This window comes from Heterodontus francisci, chromosome 16 (genome assembly GCF_036365525.1).
Source record: "Heterodontus francisci isolate sHetFra1 chromosome 16, sHetFra1.hap1, whole genome shotgun sequence".
Taxonomy (NCBI): Eukaryota; Metazoa; Chordata; class Chondrichthyes; order Heterodontiformes; family Heterodontidae; genus Heterodontus; species Heterodontus francisci.
This window is the reverse complement of record NC_090386.1, coordinates 17,376,050-17,394,066: the sequence shown is the minus strand read 5'-3', so window position 1 is coordinate 17,394,066 and position 18,017 is coordinate 17,376,050. Positions and strand designations below refer to the sequence as shown.

Genomic DNA, 18,017 nt, shown 5'->3' with positions numbered 1-18,017 from the left:
CTGATACCGGTCTCACTGTGCTCCCCCTCTCGACCTGCTCCTTTATACTGATACCGGTCTCACTGTCTCCCCCCCTCCACCTGCTCCTTTATACTGATACCGGTCTCACTGTGCTCCCCCCCTCGACCTGCTCCTTTCTACTGATATCAGTATCACTGTGCTCCCCCCATCGACCTGCTCCTTTCTACTGATATCAGTCTCACTGTGTCCCCCTCGACCTGCTCCTTTATACTGATAGCAATCTCACTGTGCTCCCCCTCTACCTGCTCCTTTATACTGATACCGGTCTCACTGTGCTCCCCCCCTCGACCTGCTCCTTTCTACTGATATCAGTATCACTGTGCTCCCCCCATCGACCTGCTCCTTTTTACTGATACCGGTCTCACCGTGCTCCCCCCCTCGACCTGCTCCTTTATACTGACACCGGTCTCACTGTGCTCCCCCCCTCGACCTGCTCCTTTATTCTGATACCGGTCTCACTGTGCTCCCCCCCTCGACCTGCTCCTTTATACTGATACCGGTCTCACTGTGCTCCCCCCCTCGACCTGCTCCTTTATACTGATACCGGTCTCACTGTGCTCCCCCCCTCGACCTGCTCCTTTATTCTGATACTGTTCTCACTGTGCTCCCCCCTCGACCTGCTCCTTTATACTGATACCGTTCTCACTGTGCTCCCCTCCTCGACCTGCTCCTTTATACTGATACTGTTCTCACTGTGCTCCCCCCTCGACCTGCTCCTTTATACTGATACTGTTCTCACTGTGCTCCCGCTCTACCTGCTCCTTTATAATGATACAGGTCTCACTGTGCTCCCCCCTCGACCTGCTCCTTTATACTGATACCGGTCTCACTGTGCTCCGCCTCGACCTGCTCCTTTATACTGATAACGGTCTCACTGTGCTCCGCCTCCACCTGCTCCTTTATACTGATACCGGTCTCACTGTGTCCCCCCCTCGACCTGCTCCTTTATACTGATACTGTTCTCACTGTGCTCCCCCTCCACCTGCTCCTTTATACTGATACCGGTCTCACTGTGCTCCCCCCTCGAGCTGCTCCTTTATACTGATACCGGTCTCACTGTGCTCCCCCTCCACCTGCTCCTTTATACTGATACCGGTCTCACTGTGCTCCCCCTCTACCTGCTCCTTTATACTGATACCGGTCTCACTGTGCTCCCCCCCTTGACCTGCTCCCTTATACTGATACCGGTCTCACTGTGTCCCCCCCTCGACCTGCTCCTTTATACTGATACCGGTCTCACTGTGCTCCCCCCCTCGACCTGCTCCTTTATACTGTTACCGGTCTCACTGTGCTCCCCCTCTACCTGCTCCTTTATACTGATACCGGTCTCACTGTGCTCCGCCTCGACCTGCTCCTTTATACTGTTAACGGTCTCACTGTGCTCCCCCCCTCGACCTGCTCCTTTATACTGATACTGTTCTCACTGTGCTCCCCCTCTACCTGCTCCTTTATACTGATACCGGTCTCACTGTCTCCCCCCCTCCACCTGCTCCTTTATACTGATACCGGTCTCACTGTGCTCCCCCTCTCGACCTGCTCCTTTATACTGATACCGGTCTCACTGTGCTCCCCCTCCTCTACCTGCTCCTTTAAAGTGACACCGGTCTCACTGTGCTCCCCCTCTACCTGCTCCTTTATACTGATACCGGTCTCACTGTGCTCCCCCTCTACCTGCTCCTTTATACTGATACCGGTCTCACTGTGCTCCCCGCCTCGACCTGCTCCTTTATAGTGACACCGGTCTCACTGTGCTCCCCCTCTACCTGCTCCTTTATACTGATACCGGTCTCACTGTGCTCCCCGCCTCGACCTGCTCCTTTATAGTGACACCGGTCTCACTGTGATCCCCCTCTACCTGCTCCTTTATACTGATACCGGTCTCACTGTGCTCCCCGCCTCGACCTGCTCCTTTATAGTGACACCGGTCTCACTGTGCTCCCCCTCTACCTGCTCCTTTATACTGATACCGGTCTCACTGTGCTCCCCGCCTCGACCTGCTCCTTTATAGTGACACCGGTCTCACTGTGCTCCCCCTCGACCTGCTCCTTTATACTGACACCGGTCTCACTGTGCTCATCCCTCGACCTGCTCCTTTATGCTGATACTGGTCTCACTGTGCTCCCCCCTCGACCTGCTCCTTTATACTGATACCGGTCTCACTGTCTCCCCCCCTCGACCTGCTCCTTTATACTGATACCGGTCTCACTGTGCTCCCCCTCTCGACCTGCTCCTTTATACTGATACCGGTCTCACTGTGCTCACCCCTCGACCTGCTCCTTTACACTAATATCGGTCTCACTGTGCTCATCCCTCGACGTGCTCCTTTATACTGATACCGGTCTCACTGTGCTCCCCGCCTCGACCTGCTCCTTTATACTGATACCGGTCTCACTGTGCTCCCCCCCTCGACCTGCTCCTTTATACTGATACCGGTCTCACTGTGCTCCCCGCCTCGACCTGCTCCTTTATACTGATACCGGTCTCACTGTGCTCCCCCCCTCGACCTGCTCCTTTATACTGATACCGGTCTCACTGTGCTCCCCCCCTCGACCTGCTCCTTTATAATGATACCGGTCTCACTGTGCTCCCCCCCTCGACCTGCTCCTTTATACTAATACCGGTCTCACTGTGCTCCCCCCCTCGACCTGCTCCTTAAGACTGATACCGGTCTCACTGTGCTCCCCCCCTCGACCTGCTCCTTTATACTGATACCGGTCTCACTGTGCTCCCCCCTCGACCTGCTCCTTTATTCTGATACTGTTCTCACTGTGCTCCCCCCTCGACCTGCTCCTTTATACTGATACCGGTCTCACTGTGCTCCCCCCCTCGACCTGCTCCTTTATACTGATACTGTTCTCACTGTGCTCCCCCCTCGACCTGCTCCTTTATACTGATACTGTTCTCACTGTGCTCCCCCCTCGACCTGCTCCTTTATACTGATACTGTTCTCACTGTGCTCCCCCTCTACCTGCTCCTTTCTACTGATACCGGTCTCACTGTGCTCCCCCCCTCGACCTGCTCCTTAAGACTGATACCGGTCTCACTGTGCTCCCCCCCTCGACCTGCTCCTTAAGACTGATACCGGTCTCACACTGCTCCCCCCCTCGACCTGCTCCTTTATACTGATACCGGTCTCACTGTGCTCCCCCCTCGACCTGCTCCTTTATACTGATGCCGGTCTCACTGTGCTCCCCCCTCGACCTGCTCCTTTCTACTGATACCAGCCTCACTGTGCTCCCCCTCTACCTGCTCCTTTATACTGATACCGTTCTCACTGTGCTCCCCCCTCGACCTGCTCCTTTATACTGATACCGGTCTCACTGTGTCCCCCCCTCGACCTGCTCCTTTTTACTGATACCGGTCTCACTGTGCTCCCCCCCTCGACCTGCTCCTTTATACTGATACCGGTCTCACTGTGCTCCCCCCTCGACCTGCTCCTTTATACTGATACCGTTCTCACTGTGCTCCCCCCTCGACCTGCTCCTTTATACTGATACCGGTCTCACTGTGTCCCCCCCTCGACCTGCTCCTTTTTACTGATACCGGTCTCACTGTGCTCCCGCTCTACCTGCTCCTTTATCATGATACAGGTCTCACTGTGCTCCCCCCTCGACCTGCTCCTTTATACTGATACCGGTCTCACTGTGCTCCCCCCCTCGACCTGCTCCTTTATACTGTTACCGGTCTCACTGTGTCCCCCCCTCGACCTGCTCCTTTATACTGATACCGGTCTCACTGTGTCCCCCCCTCGACCTGCTCCTTTATACTGATACCGGTCTCACTGTGCTCCCCCTCTACCTGCTCCTTTATACTGATACCGGTCTCACTGTGCTCCGCCTCGACCTGCTCCTTTATACTGATACCGGTCTCACTGTGCTCCCCCTCTCGACCTGCTCCTTTATACTGATACCGGTCTCACTGTGCTCCCCCCTCGACCTGCTCCTTTATACTGATACCGGTCTCACTGTGTCCCCCCCTCGACCTGCTCCTTTTTACTGATACCGGTCTCACTGTGCTCCCGCTCTACCTGCTCCTTTATCATGATACAGGTCTCACTGTGCTCCCCCCTCGACCTGCTCCTTTATACTGATACCGTTCTCACTGTGCTCCCCCCTCGACCTGCTCCTTTATACTGATACCGGTCTCACTGTGTCCCCCCCTCGACCTGCTCCTTTTTACTGATACCGGTCTCACTGTGCTCCCGCTCTACCTGCTCCTTTATCATGATACAGGTCTCACTGTGCTCCCCCCTCGACCTGCTCCTTTATACTGATACCGGTCTCACTGTGCTCCCCCCCTTGACCTGCTCCCTTATACTGATACCGGTCTCACTGTGTCCCCCCCTCGACCTGCTCCTTTATACTGATACCGGTCTCACTGTGCTCCCCCCCTCGACCTGCTCCTTTATACTGTTACCGGTCTCACTGTGTCCCCCCCTCCACCTGCTCCTTTATACTGATACCGGTCTCACTGTGTCCCCCCCTCGACCTGCTCCTTTATACTGATACCGGTCTCACTGTGCTCCCCCTCTACCTGCTCCTTTATACTGATACCGGTCTCACTGTGCTCCCCCTCGACCTGCTCCTTTATACTGATACCGGTCTCACTGTGCTCCCCCTCTACCTGCTCCTTTATACTAATACCGGTCTCACTGTGCTCCCCCTCTCGACCTGCTTCTTTATGCTGATACCGGTCTCACTGTGCTCCCCCCTCGACCTGCTCCTTTATACTAATACCGGTCTCTCTGTGCTCCCCCCCTCGACCTGCTCCTTTATACTGATACCGGTGTCACTGTGCTGCCCTTCGACCTGCTCCTTTATACTGATACCGGTCTCACTGTGCTCCCCCTCTACCTGCTCCTTTATACTAATACCGGTCTCTCTGTGCTCCCCCCCTCGACCTGCTCCTTTATACTGATACCGGTCTCACTGTGCTCCCCCTCTACCTGCTCCTTTATACTAATACCGGTCTCACTGTGCTCATCCCTCGACCTGCTCCTTTATGCTGATACTGGTCTCACTGTGCTCCCCCCTCGACCTGCTCCTTTATACTGATACCGGTCTCACTGTCTCCCCCCCTCGACCTGCTCCTTTATACTGATACCTGTCTCACTGTGCTCCCCCTCTCGACCTGCTCCTTTATGCTGATACCGGTCTCACTGTGCTCCCCCCTCGACCTGCTCCTTTACACTAATATCGGTCTCACTGTGCTCATCCCTCGACGTGCTCCTTTATACTGATACCGGTCTCACTGTGCTCCCCGCCTCGACCTGCTCCTTTATACTGATACCGGTCTCACTGTGCTCCCCCCCTCGACCTGCTCCTTTATACTGATACCGGTCTCACTGTGCTCCCCGCCTCGACCTGCTCCTTTATACTGATACCGGTCTCACTGTGCTCCCCCCCTCGACCTGCTCCTTTATACTGATACCGGTCTCACTGTGCTCCCCCCCTCGACCTGCTCCTTTATAATGATACCGGTCTCACTGTGCTCCCCCCCTCGACCTGCTCCTTTATACTAATACCGGTCTCACTGTGCTCCCCCCCTCGACCTGCTCCTTAAGACTGATACCGGTCTCACTGTGCTCCCCCCCTCGACCTGCTCCTTTATACTGATACCGGTCTCACTGTGCTCCCCCCTCGACCTGGTCCTTTATTCTGATACTGTTCTCACTGTGCTCCCCCCTCGACCTGCTCCTTTATACTGATACCGGTCTCACTGTGCTCCCCCCCTCGACCTGCTCCTTTATACTGATACTGTTCTCACTGTGCTCCCCCCTCGACCTGCTCCTTTATACTGATACTGTTCTCACTGTGCTCCCCCCTCGACCTGCTCCTTTATACTGATACTGTTCTCACTGTGCTCCCCCTCTACCTGCTCCTTTCTACTGATACCGGTCTCACTGTGCTCCCCCCCTCGACCTGCTCCTTAAGACTGATACCGGTCTCACTGTGCTCCCCCCCTCGACCTGCTCCTTAAGACTGATACCGGTCTCACACTGCTCCCCCCCTCGACCTGCTCCTTTATACTGATACCGGTCTCACTGTGCTCCCCCCTCGACCTGCTCCTTTATACTGATGCCGGTCTCACTGTGCTCCCTCCTCGACCTGCTCCTTTATACTGATACTGTTCTCACTGTGCTCCCCCCTCTACCTGCTCCTTTATACTGATACCGGTCTCACTGTGCTCCGCCTCGACCTGCTCCTTTATACTGATACCGGTCTCACTGTGCTCCCCCTCTCGACCTGCTCCTTTATACTGATACCGGTCTCACTGTGCTCCCCCCTCGACCTGCTCCTTTATACTGATACCGGTCTCACTGTGTCCCCCCCTCGACCTGCTCCTTTTTACTGATACCGGTCTCACTGTGCTCCCGCTCTACCTGCTCTTTTATCATGATACAGGTCTCACTGTGCTCCCCCCTCGACCTGCTCCTTTATACTGATACCGTTCTCACTGTGCTCCCCCCTCGACCTGCTCCTTTATACTGATACCGGTCTCACTGTGTCCCCCCCTCGACCTGCTCCTTTTTACTGATACCGGTCTCACTGTGCTCCCGCTCTACCTGCTCCTTTATCATGATACAGGTCTCACTGTGCTCCCCCCTCGACCTGCTCCTTTATACTGATACCGGTCTCACTGTGCTCCCCCCCTTGACCTGCTCCCTTATACTGATACCGGTCTCACTGTGTCCCCCCCTCGACCTGCTCCTTTATACTGATACCGGTCTCACTGTGCTCCCCCCCTCGACCTGCTCCTTTATACTGTTACCGGTCTCACTGTGTCCCCCCCTCCACCTGCTCCTTTATACTGATACCGGTCTCACTGTGTCCCCCCCTCGACCTGCTCCTTTATACTGATACCGGTCTCACTGTGCTCCCCCTCTACCTGCTCCTTTATACTGATACCGGTCTCACTGTGCTCCCCCTCGACCTGCTCCTTTATACTGATACCGGTCTCACTGTGCTCCCCCTCTACCTGCTCCTTTATACTAATACCGGTCTCACTGTGCTCCCCCTCTCGACCTGCTTCTTTATGCTGATACCGGTCTCACTGTGCTCCCCCCTCGACCTGCTCCTTTATACTAATACCGGTCTCTCTGTGCTCCCCCCCTCGACCTGCTCCTTTATACTGATACCGGTGTCACTGTGCTGCCCTTCGACCTGCTCCTTTATACTGATACCGGTCTCACTGTGCTCCCCCTCTACCTGCTCCTTTATACTAATACCGGTCTCTCTGTGCTCCCCCCCTCGACCTGCTCCTTTATACTGATACCGGTCTCACTGTGCTCCCCCTCTACCTGCTCCTTTATACTAATACCGGTCTCACTGTGCTCATCCCTCGACCTGCTCCTTTATGCTGATACTGGTCTCACTGTGCTCCCCCCTCGACCTGCTCCTTTATACTGATACCGGTCTCACTGTCTCCCCCCCTCGACCTGCTCCTTTATACTGATACCTGTCTCACTGTGCTCCCCCTCTCGACCTGCTCCTTTATGCTGATACCGGTCTCACTGTGCTCCCCCCTCGACCTGCTCCTTTACACTAATATCGGTCTCACTGTGCTCATCCCTCGACGTGCTCCTTTATACTGATACCGGTCTCACTGTGCTCCCCGCCTCGACCTGCTCCTTTATACTGATACCGGTCTCACTGTGCTCCCCCCCTCGACCTGCTCCTTTATACTGATACCGGTCTCACTGTGCTCCCCGCCTCGACCTGCTCCTTTATACTGATACCGGTCTCACTGTGCTCCCCCCCTCGACCTGCTCCTTTATACTGATACCGGTCTCACTGTGCTCCCCCCCTCGACCTGCTCCTTTATAATGATACCGGTCTCACTGTGCTCCCCCCCTCGACCTGCTCCTTTATACTAATACCGGTCTCACTGTGCTCCCCCCCTCGACCTGCTCCTTAAGACTGATACCGGTCTCACTGTGCTCCCCCCCTCGACCTGCTCCTTTATACTGATACCGGTCTCACTGTGCTCCCCCCTCGACCTGCTCCTTTATTCTGATACTGTTCTCACTGTGCTCCCCCCTCGACCTGCTCCTTTATACTGATACCGGTCTCACTGTGCTCCCCCCCTCGACCTGCTCCTTTATACTGATACTGTTCTCACTGTGCTCCCCCCTCGACCTGCTCCTTTATACTGATACTGTTCTCACTGTGCTCCCCCCTCGACCTGCTCCTTTATACTGATACTGTTCTCACTGTGCTCCCCCTCTACCTGCTCCTTTCTACTGATACCGGTCTCACTGTGCTCCCCCCCTCGACCTGCTCCTTAAGACTGATACCGGTCTCACTGTGCTCCCCCCCTCGACCTGCTCCTTAAGACTGATACCGGTCTCACACTGCTCCCCCCCTCGACCTGCTCCTTTATACTGATACCGGTCTCACTGTGCTCCCCCCTCGACCTGCTCCTTTATACTGATGCCGGTCTCACTGTGCTCCCCCCTCGACCTGCTCCTTTCTACTGATACCAGCCTCACTGTGCTCCCCCTCTACCTGCTCCTTTATACTGATACCGTTCTCACTGTGCTCCCCCCTCGACCTGCTCCTTTATACTGATACCGGTCTCACTGTGTCCCCCCCTCGACCTGCTCCTTTTTACTGATACCGGTCTCACTGTGCTCCCCCCCTCGACCTGCTCCTTTATACTGATACCGGTCTCACTGTGCTCCCCCCTCGACCTGCTCCTTTATACTGATACCGTTCTCACTGTGCTCCCCCCTCGACCTGCTCCTTTATACTGATACCGGTCTCACTGTGTCCCCCCCTCGACCTGCTCCTTTTTACTGATACCGGTCTCACTGTGCTCCCGCTCTACCTGCTCCTTTATCATGATACAGGTCTCACTGTGCTCCCCCCTCGACCTGCTCCTTTATACTGATACCGGTCTCACTGTGCTCCCCCCCTTGACCTGCTCCCTTATACTGATACCGGTCTCACTGTGTCCCCCCCTCGACCTGCTCCTTTATACTGATACCGGTCTCACTGTGCTCCCCCCCTCGACCTGCTCCTTTATACTGTTACCGGTCTCACTGTGTCCCCCCCTCCACCTGCTCCTTTATACTGATACCGGTCTCACTGTGTCCCCCCCTCGACCTGCTCCTTTATACTGATACCGGTCTCACTGTGCTCCCCCTCTACCTGCTCCTTTATACTGATACCGGTCTCACTGTGCTCCCCCTCGACCTGCTCCTTTATACTGATACCGGTCTCACTGTGCTCCCCCTCTCGACCTGCTCCTTTATACTGATACCGGTCTCACTGTGCTCCCCCCTCGACCTGCTCCTTTATACTGATACCGGTCTCACTGTGTCCCCCCCTCGACCTGCTCCTTTTTACTGATACCGGTCTCACTGTGCTCCCGCTCTACCTGCTCCTTTATCATGATACAGGTCTCACTGTGCTCCCCCCTCGACCTGCTCCTTTATACTGATACCGTTCTCACTGTGCTCCCCCCTCGACCTGCTCCTTTATACTGATACCGGTCTCACTGTGTCCCCCCCTCGACCTGCTCCTTTTTACTGATACCGGTCTCACTGTGCTCCCGCTCTACCTGCTCCTTTATCATGATACAGGTCTCACTGTGCTCCCCCCTCGACCTGCTCCTTTATACTGATACCGGTCTCACTGTGCTCCCCCCCTTGACCTGCTCCCTTATACTGATACCGGTCTCACTGTGTCCCCCCCTCGACCTGCTCCTTTATACTGATACCGGTCTCACTGTGCTCCCCCCCTCGACCTGCTCCTTTATACTGTTACCGGTCTCACTGTGTCCCCCCCTCCACCTGCTCCTTTATACTGATACCGGTCTCACTGTGTCCCCCCCTCGACCTGCTCCTTTATACTGATACCGGTCTCACTGTGCTCCCCCTCTACCTGCTCCTTTATACTGATACCGGTCTCACTGTGCTCCCCCTCGACCTGCTCCTTTATACTGATACCGGTCTCACTGTGCTCCCCCTCTACCTGCTCCTTTATACTGATACCGGTCTCACTGTGCTCCCCCTCTCGACCTGCTTCTTTATGCTGATACCGGTCTCACTGTGCTCCCCCCTCGACCTGCTCCTTTATACTAATACCGGTCTCTCTGTGCTCCCCCCCTCGACCTGCTCCTTTATACTGATACCGGTGTCACTGTGCTGCCCTTCGACCTGCTCCTTTATACTGATACCGGTCTCACTGTGCTCCCCCTCTACCTGCTCCTTTATACTAATACCGGTCTCTCTGTGCTCCCCCCCTCGACCTGCTCCTTTATACTGATACCGGTCTCACTGTGCTCCCCCTCTACCTCCTCCTTTATACTAATACCGGTCTCTCTGTGCTCCCCCCCTCGACCTGCTCCTTTATACTGATACCGGTCTCACTGTGCTCCCCCCCTCCACCTGCTCCTTTATACTGATACCAGTCTCACTGTGCTCCCCCCTCGACCTGCTCCTTTATACTAATACCGGTCTCACTGTGCTCCCCCCTCGACCTGCTCCTTTATACTAATACCGGTCTCTCTGTGCTCCCCCCCTCGACCTGCTCCTTTATACTTATACCGGTCTCACTGTACTGTCCTTTAGCTCCACTTATTCAGACTGGCACCAGTCTCACTCTGCTCTCTCTCAGGCCCTCTCATTTCCACTGCTACTTGTTCCTTCTACATGGTGATTGGTTTTGGGGAGTTGGGAAGTGATCAGTTGCAGCAGAACTCTCTGCCTCTTGCGGCCACTTTATTTGTGTGGCTCCTCCAGTCCAGCTTCTGGTCAGTGATGACCCCCAGAATTTTGATGGCAGGGATTTGATGATGTTAGTTCCTTTGAATGTCAACAGGAGGTTGTTCTATTCTCTCTTGTTGGAGGTGGTTATTGTTCCGCAGTTGCACGCTGCAAATTTTTCTTGCATCTTGTCTGCCTAAGTTGGCCAGGACTTGGCACATGCAGGCACAGACTGCTTCAGTATCTGAGTAGTCGCGAATGGTGCTGAACATTGTGCAATCATCAGCGAACATCCCCTCTTCTGACCTTATTATGGAGTGATGGTCATTGATGAAGCAGCTGAAAATGATTGGACCTGGGACACTACCCTGAGGAACTCCTGTAGTGATGTCCTGGGACTGAGATGATTGACCTCCAACAACCACAACCATCTTCCTTTGTGTTGGGTCTGACCCTAGCCATTGAAGAATTTGCACCTGATTTCCATTGACTCCAGTTTTGCTCGGGCTCCTTGATGCCATATTTGGTCAAATGCTGCCTTGATGTCAAGGGCAGTCACTCTCACCTCACCTCTTGGGTTCAGCTCTTCTGTGCAGAGTTTGACAGAGGCTGTAATGAGGTCAGGAGCTGAGAAACTCTGGCAGAACCCAAACTGAGTGCCAGTGAACAGGTTATTGCTGAGTAAGTGCCGCTTGATAGCACTGTCAATGATACCTTCCATCACTTTGCTGATGATTGCGAGTAGGTTAAAGAGGCAGTAAATGGCCGGATTTGATTTGTCCTGCTTTTTGTGTAGAGGACATACTTGGGCAATTTTCCACATTGCAGGGTAGATGTCAGTGTTGTAGCTGTACTGGAACAGCTTGGCTAGGAGCGCAGCAAGTTCTGGAGCACAGGTCTTCAGCACTATTGCTGGAATATTGTCAGGGCCCGTAGTCTTTGCAGTGTCCAGTGCTTTCAGCCATTTTTTGCTATCACATGGAGTGAATCGGTTTGGCTGATTACTGTCATCTGTCCTGAGCAGGAGGCCGAGATTGATCATCCTATCAGTGTTTCTAGCTGAAGATGGTCACAAATGCTCCAGCCTTGTCTTTTGCATTGGGCTCCCCCATCACTGAGGATGGGGATATTTGTGGAGTCACGTCCTCCTGTTAGTTGTTTAATTGTCCACCACCATTCATGACTGGATGTGGCAGGACTGCAGAGCTCGGGACTGATTTCTTAGTTGTGGGATCGCTTTGCTCTGTCTATCACATGCTGCCTACGCTGGACATAATAGGAGCAGGAGTAGGCCATTCAGCCCTTCCCAGGAATTAGTTTGGTGAACCTTCATTGCACTCCCTGTTAATCTGTTAATTATGTAGTAATTCTTTGATTATATGCAGATGCAGGGTGTTAATTGGGGTCTTACTTGAGACTAGCAGAGGGTTTGAGTGAGGAGCTACATGTTTGTAATCCTTGTACTTTGAACAATAAATGAGAAACTGTTTCAAGATAGGCTCCAGCATTATCCTTCCATAACAAGCTTTCTGGAGTTTAACACTTCCTCTATGGCAAGTATATCTTTCCTTAGGTAAGGAGACCAAAACTGTACACAATACTCCAGGTGTGGTCTCACCAAGGCTCTATATAATTGCAGTTCGACATCTTTACTCCTATACCCAAATCCTCTTGCAATAAAGGCTAACATACCATTTGCCTTCTTAATTGTTTGATGTACCTGCATATTAGCTTTCAGTGACTCATGAACAAGCCCTGTGCTGTAATATTTATTTTTTTTATTTAGAGATACAGCACTGAAACAGGCCCTTCGGCCCACCGAGTCTGTGCCGACCAACAACCACCCATTTATACTAACCCTACAGTTATCCCATATTCCCTACCACTAACCTACACTAGGGGCAATTTACAATGACCAATTTACCTATCACCTGCAAGTCTTTTGGATGTGGGAGGAAACCGGAGCACCCGGCGAAAACCCACGCAAACACAGGGAGAACTTGCAAACTCCACACAGGCAGTACCCAGAATCGAAACATTGACACCTCATTTTTAGATACACCTTGTGCTGCTCCTGGCATGCTATCCTACACTCTTCATTGAACCAGGTAGAGTGAGTGATATGTTTGACCAGGAGTTTACAAATGTGGTACACAATTCTGCTGCTGCTGATGGCCCACAGCGCTTCATGGTTGCCCAGTTTTGCATTATTAGATCTGTTAGAAATCTATCCCATTTAGCACGGAGGTAGTGCCACAACATGATGGAGGGTATCCTCAGTGTGAAGACAGGACTTTGTCTCTACAAGGACTGTGCGGTGGTCACTCCTACCAATACTGTCATGGACAGGTGCATCTGCAGCAAGCAGATTAGTGAGGATGAAGTCAAGTATATTTTTCCCTCCTGTTTGGTTCCTTCACCACCTGCCGCAGACCCAGTCCAGCAGCTATGTCCTTCAGGACTCGGCCAACTTAATCAGTAGTGGTGCTACTGAGCCACTCTTGGTGATGGACATTGAAGTCCCCCACCCAAAGTACATTCTGTGCCCTCGCCACCCTCAGTGCTTCTTCCAATTGGTGTTCAACATGGAGAAGCACTGATTCATCAGCTGAGGGAGGGCGGTAGGTGGTAATCAGCAAGAAGTTTCCTTGCCCATGTTTGACCTGATGCCAAACACCAGCAGGGACAGGTCCAGCTGGGATTACATCCTACACCAACAGGGATCATGTCCAGCTGGGACTGAGTCCTACACCAGCAGGAATTAGTTCCAGTTGGGACTAAGTCCTACACCAACAGGGATCAGGCCCAGTTGGGACCAGCAGGGATGAGGTCCAGTTGGCATTACCTCCCACACCAGCAGGAATCATGTCCAGCTGGGACTGAGTCCTACACCAGCAGGGATCAGGTCCAGCTGGGACTGAGTCCTACACCAGCAGGGATCAGGTCCAGCTGGGACTGAGTCCTACACCAACAGGGATCAGGTCCAGCTGGGACTGAGTCCTACACCAACAGGGATCAGGCCCAGCTGGGACTGAGTACTACACCAGCAGGGATCAGGTCCAGCTGGGTCTGAGTCCGACACCAACAGGGATCATGTCCAGCTGGGACTGAGTCCTACACCAACAGGGATCAGGTCCAGCTGGGACTGAGTCCCACACCAACAGGGATCATTTCAGCTGGGACTGAGTCCTACACCAGCAGGGATCATGCCCAGCTGGGTCTGAGTCTTACACAAGCAGGGATCAGGTCCAGCTGGGTCTGAGTCCTACACCAGCAGGAATCAGTTCCAGTTGAGACTTAGTCCTACACCAGCAGGGATGAGGTCCAGTTGGCATTACCTCCCACACCAGCAGGGATCATGTCCAGCTGGGACTGAGTCCTACACCAGCAGGGATCAGGTCCAGCTGGGACTGAGTCCTACACCAGCAGGAATCAGGTCCAGCTGGGACTGAGTCCGACACCAACAGGGATCATGTCCAGCTGGGACTGAGTCCTACACCAACAGGGATCAGGTCCAGCTGGGACTGAGTCCTACACCAAAAGGGATCATGTCCAGCTGGGACTGAGTCCTACACCAGCAGGAATCAGGCCCAGCTGGGTCTGAGTCCTACACCAGCAGGGATCATGTCCAGCTGGGACTGAGTCCTACACCAGCAGCGGTCAGGTCCAGCTGGGTCTGAGTCCTACACCAACAGGGATCATGTCCAGCTGGACTGAGTCCTACACCAGCAGGGATCAGGCCCCGCTGGGTCTGTATCTTACACCAGCAGGGATCAGGTCCAGCTGGGTCTGAGTCCTACACCAGCAGGGATCAGGTCCAGCTGGGTCTGAGTCCTACACCAACAGGGATCAGGCCCAGCTGGAACTGAGTCCTACACCAGCAGGGATCAGGTCCAGCTGGGATTAAGTCTGGTCCCAGCAGATACCAGGTTTGAGTTGCAGTCTATGGTAAGCTAGCCGGTGTGGTGTAGCCTGCCACATGTACCGGACTGGCACCTAAAGGTGTTGAAGTAGATTTCTATAAGAGGTGCCCAGAGATTAACCCTTCACTGTGAACCATACCTTGTTTGGAGAAACTTTAACTAATTACTATTAAAGCTCTGTCTTTTTTTACAGATGGTGGGAAGGAGGTGTTTGGATGGTTCAGGTTGGATATCCACAATCACTAAATGTAAAATTTGAGTTGAGAAGCCTGCCTTGTAATTCAAACTGCAGTTTCTGTAACAGTTTCCCATTTAATGAGACTGAGGTTAGCTCACTTCCTTCATATCTCATGTCACTTCTGCTCACCGCCTACACATTATCATTTCACAGTAATACGCAGTAACCACTTTTCAGAAATGATATTTGCTGTCTGGATTTGCATAAAGCCCTTTGGAGACTCTCACCAACAGTTCTGATGGTCTCTCATTCCTCACCTATCACCGTGTTTGCGTTTCAGTGCGGGCACAGGATAAAGCCTGGTTGACGTTTCAGTGCCTTGTATTCCTGCGGCTGGTGTCACTGTTGGGCTCTTACTGTTTCAGGAGCAGTAAGCGAAGGTTTGTGATGGTCTGATGTTACAGAGCTGCAGTGATGCTGATGGTTAAACACACTTCCTTGCTGACCCGATCTGTACAAGAGAAATGAACTTGGTGTGTCACACTCTGTAACATAACTTCCTGATATAAGGTAAGTAAATTATTAAATACAACAAGTCTGGGCAAAGACCTGTCACACAACCCACTGTGGATAAGGGTGACCCTAAGGAACAATCTGTGAGTGATTGTGTGACGTGGCAATAGTGGGTTTATAGATATTTATTATGATTAGGCTGCAAGTGGATATTTAACACTGAAAGACAGTTAGTAAGTTGCAGATCATTTCATGTCATCCTTTGGGAACAGGGTTATAAGCTCCAGTAGAACTCATGAGATGATTTAGGAGTTTCGGCCTGTAACTTATTAGATCTCAGATCTACCTGGCATTTGAAAACATTAATACACAAACTGCAGGAAACATGCGTGATCGAAACTGAGTGATATGATATCATTTCAGAACATGGAAAGGAAAGCAAATGAATACGTCCCCAGTCGACACAACCACAGTGAAACCCATTACACACAGCCCCAGTGAAACCCATTGCACACAACCACAGTGAAAACCATTACACACAGCCCCAGTGAAACCCATTACACACAGCCCCAGTGAAACCCATTACACACAGCCCCAGTGAAACCCATTACACACAGCCCAGTGAAACCCATTACACACAGCCCCAGTGAAACCCATTACACACAGCCCAGTGAAACCCATTACACACAGCCCCAGTGAAACCCATTACACACAGCCCAGTGAAACCCATTACACACAGCCCCAGTGAAACCCATTGCACACAACCACAGTGAAACCCATTACACACAGCCCCAGTGAAACCCATTGCACACAACCACAGTGAAACCCATTACACACAGCCCCAGTGAAACCCATTACACACAGCCCAGTGAAACCCATTACACACAGCCCCAGTGAAACCCATTACACACAGCCCAGTGAAACCCATTACACACAGCCCCAGTGAAACCCATTACACACAGCCCCAGTGAAACCCATTACACACAGCCCAGTGAAACCCATTACACACAGCCCAGTGAAACCCATTACACACAGCCCAGTGAAACCAATTACACACAGCCCCAGTGAAACCCATTAGACACAGCCCCAGTGAAACCCATTACACACAGCCCCAGTGAAACCCATTACACACAGCCCCAGTGCAACCCATTACAAACAGCCCAGTGAAACCCATTACACACAGCCCCAGTGAAACCCATTACACACAGCCCAGTGAAACACATTACACACAGCCCCAGTGAAACCCATTACACACAGCCCCAGTGAAACCCATTACAAACAGCCCCAGTGAAACCCATTACACACAGCCCCAGTGAAACCCATTGCACACAACTGCAGTGAAACCAATTACACACAGCCCCAGTGAAACACATTACACACAGCCCCAGTGAAACCCATTACACACAGCCCCAGTGAAACCCATTACACACAGCCCCAGTGAAACCCATTACACACAGCCCCAGTGAAACCCATTGCACACAACTGCAGTGAAACCAATTACACACAGCCCCAGTAAAACCCATTACACACAACTGCAGTGAAACCCATTACACACAGTCCCAGTGAAACCCATTACACACAGCCCCAGTGAAACCCATTACACACAGCCCCAGTGAAACCAATTGCACACAACTGCAGTGAAGCCCATTACACACAGTCCCAGTGAAACCCATTACACACAGCCCCAGTGAAACGCATTACACACAGCCCCAGTGAAACCCATTACACACAGCCCCAGTGAAACCCATTACACACAGCCCAGTGAAACCCATTACACACAGCCCCAGTGAAACCCATTGCACACAACTGCAGTGAAACCAATTACACACAGCCCCAGTGAAACCCATTACACACAGCCCGAGTGAAACCCATTGCACACAACTGCAGTGAAACCCATAACACACAGCCCCAGTGAAACCCATTACACACAGCCCCAGTGAAACCCATTAGACACAGCCCCAGTGAAATCCATTACACACAGCCCCAGTGAAACCCATTACACACAGCCCCAGTGAAACCCATTACACACAGCCCCAGTGAAACCCATTACACACAGCCCAGTGAAACGCATTACACACAGCCCCAGTGAAACCCATTACACACAACTGCAGTGAAACCCATTACACACAGCCCCAGTGAAACCCATTACACAAAGCCCCAGTGAAACACATTACACACAGCTGGAGTGAAACCCATTAGACACAGCCCCAGTGAAACCCATTAAACACAGCCCCAGTGAAACCCATTACACACAGCCCAGTGAAACCCATTACACACAGCCCCGTGAAACCAATTATATACAACCACAGTGAAACCCATTACACATAGCCCCAGTGAAACCATTACACACAGCCCAGTGAAACCCATTGCACACAACTGCAGTGAAACCCATTACACACAGTCCCAGTGAAACCCATTACACACAGCCCCAGTGAAACGCATTACACACAGCCCCAGTGAAACCCATTACACACAGCCCCAGTGAAACCCATTACACACAGCCCAGTGAAACCCATTACACACAGCCCCAGTGAAACCCATTGCACACAACTGCAGTGAAACCCATTACACACAGTCCCAGTGAAACCCATTACACACAGCCCCAGTGAAATGCATTACACACAGCCCCAGTGAAACCCATTACACACAGCCCCAGTGAAACCCATTACAC

The 18,017-nt window shown here is 52.6% G+C and overlaps 1 protein-coding gene across 1 annotated transcript in view; it reads left to right on the top strand.

Moving 5' to 3' along the window:
• Window positions 1-15,039: 15,039 nt before the first annotated feature.
• Window positions 15,040-18,017, top strand: part of LOC137377992 (zinc finger protein 40-like) — a 471,510-nt gene continuing 468,532 nt past the window's right edge. The window contains exon 1 of the mRNA XM_068048017.1: window positions 15,040-15,403. The gene's annotated coding sequence lies outside the window, so the exon portion shown is untranslated. The remainder of the gene's footprint in view (window positions 15,404-18,017) is intronic.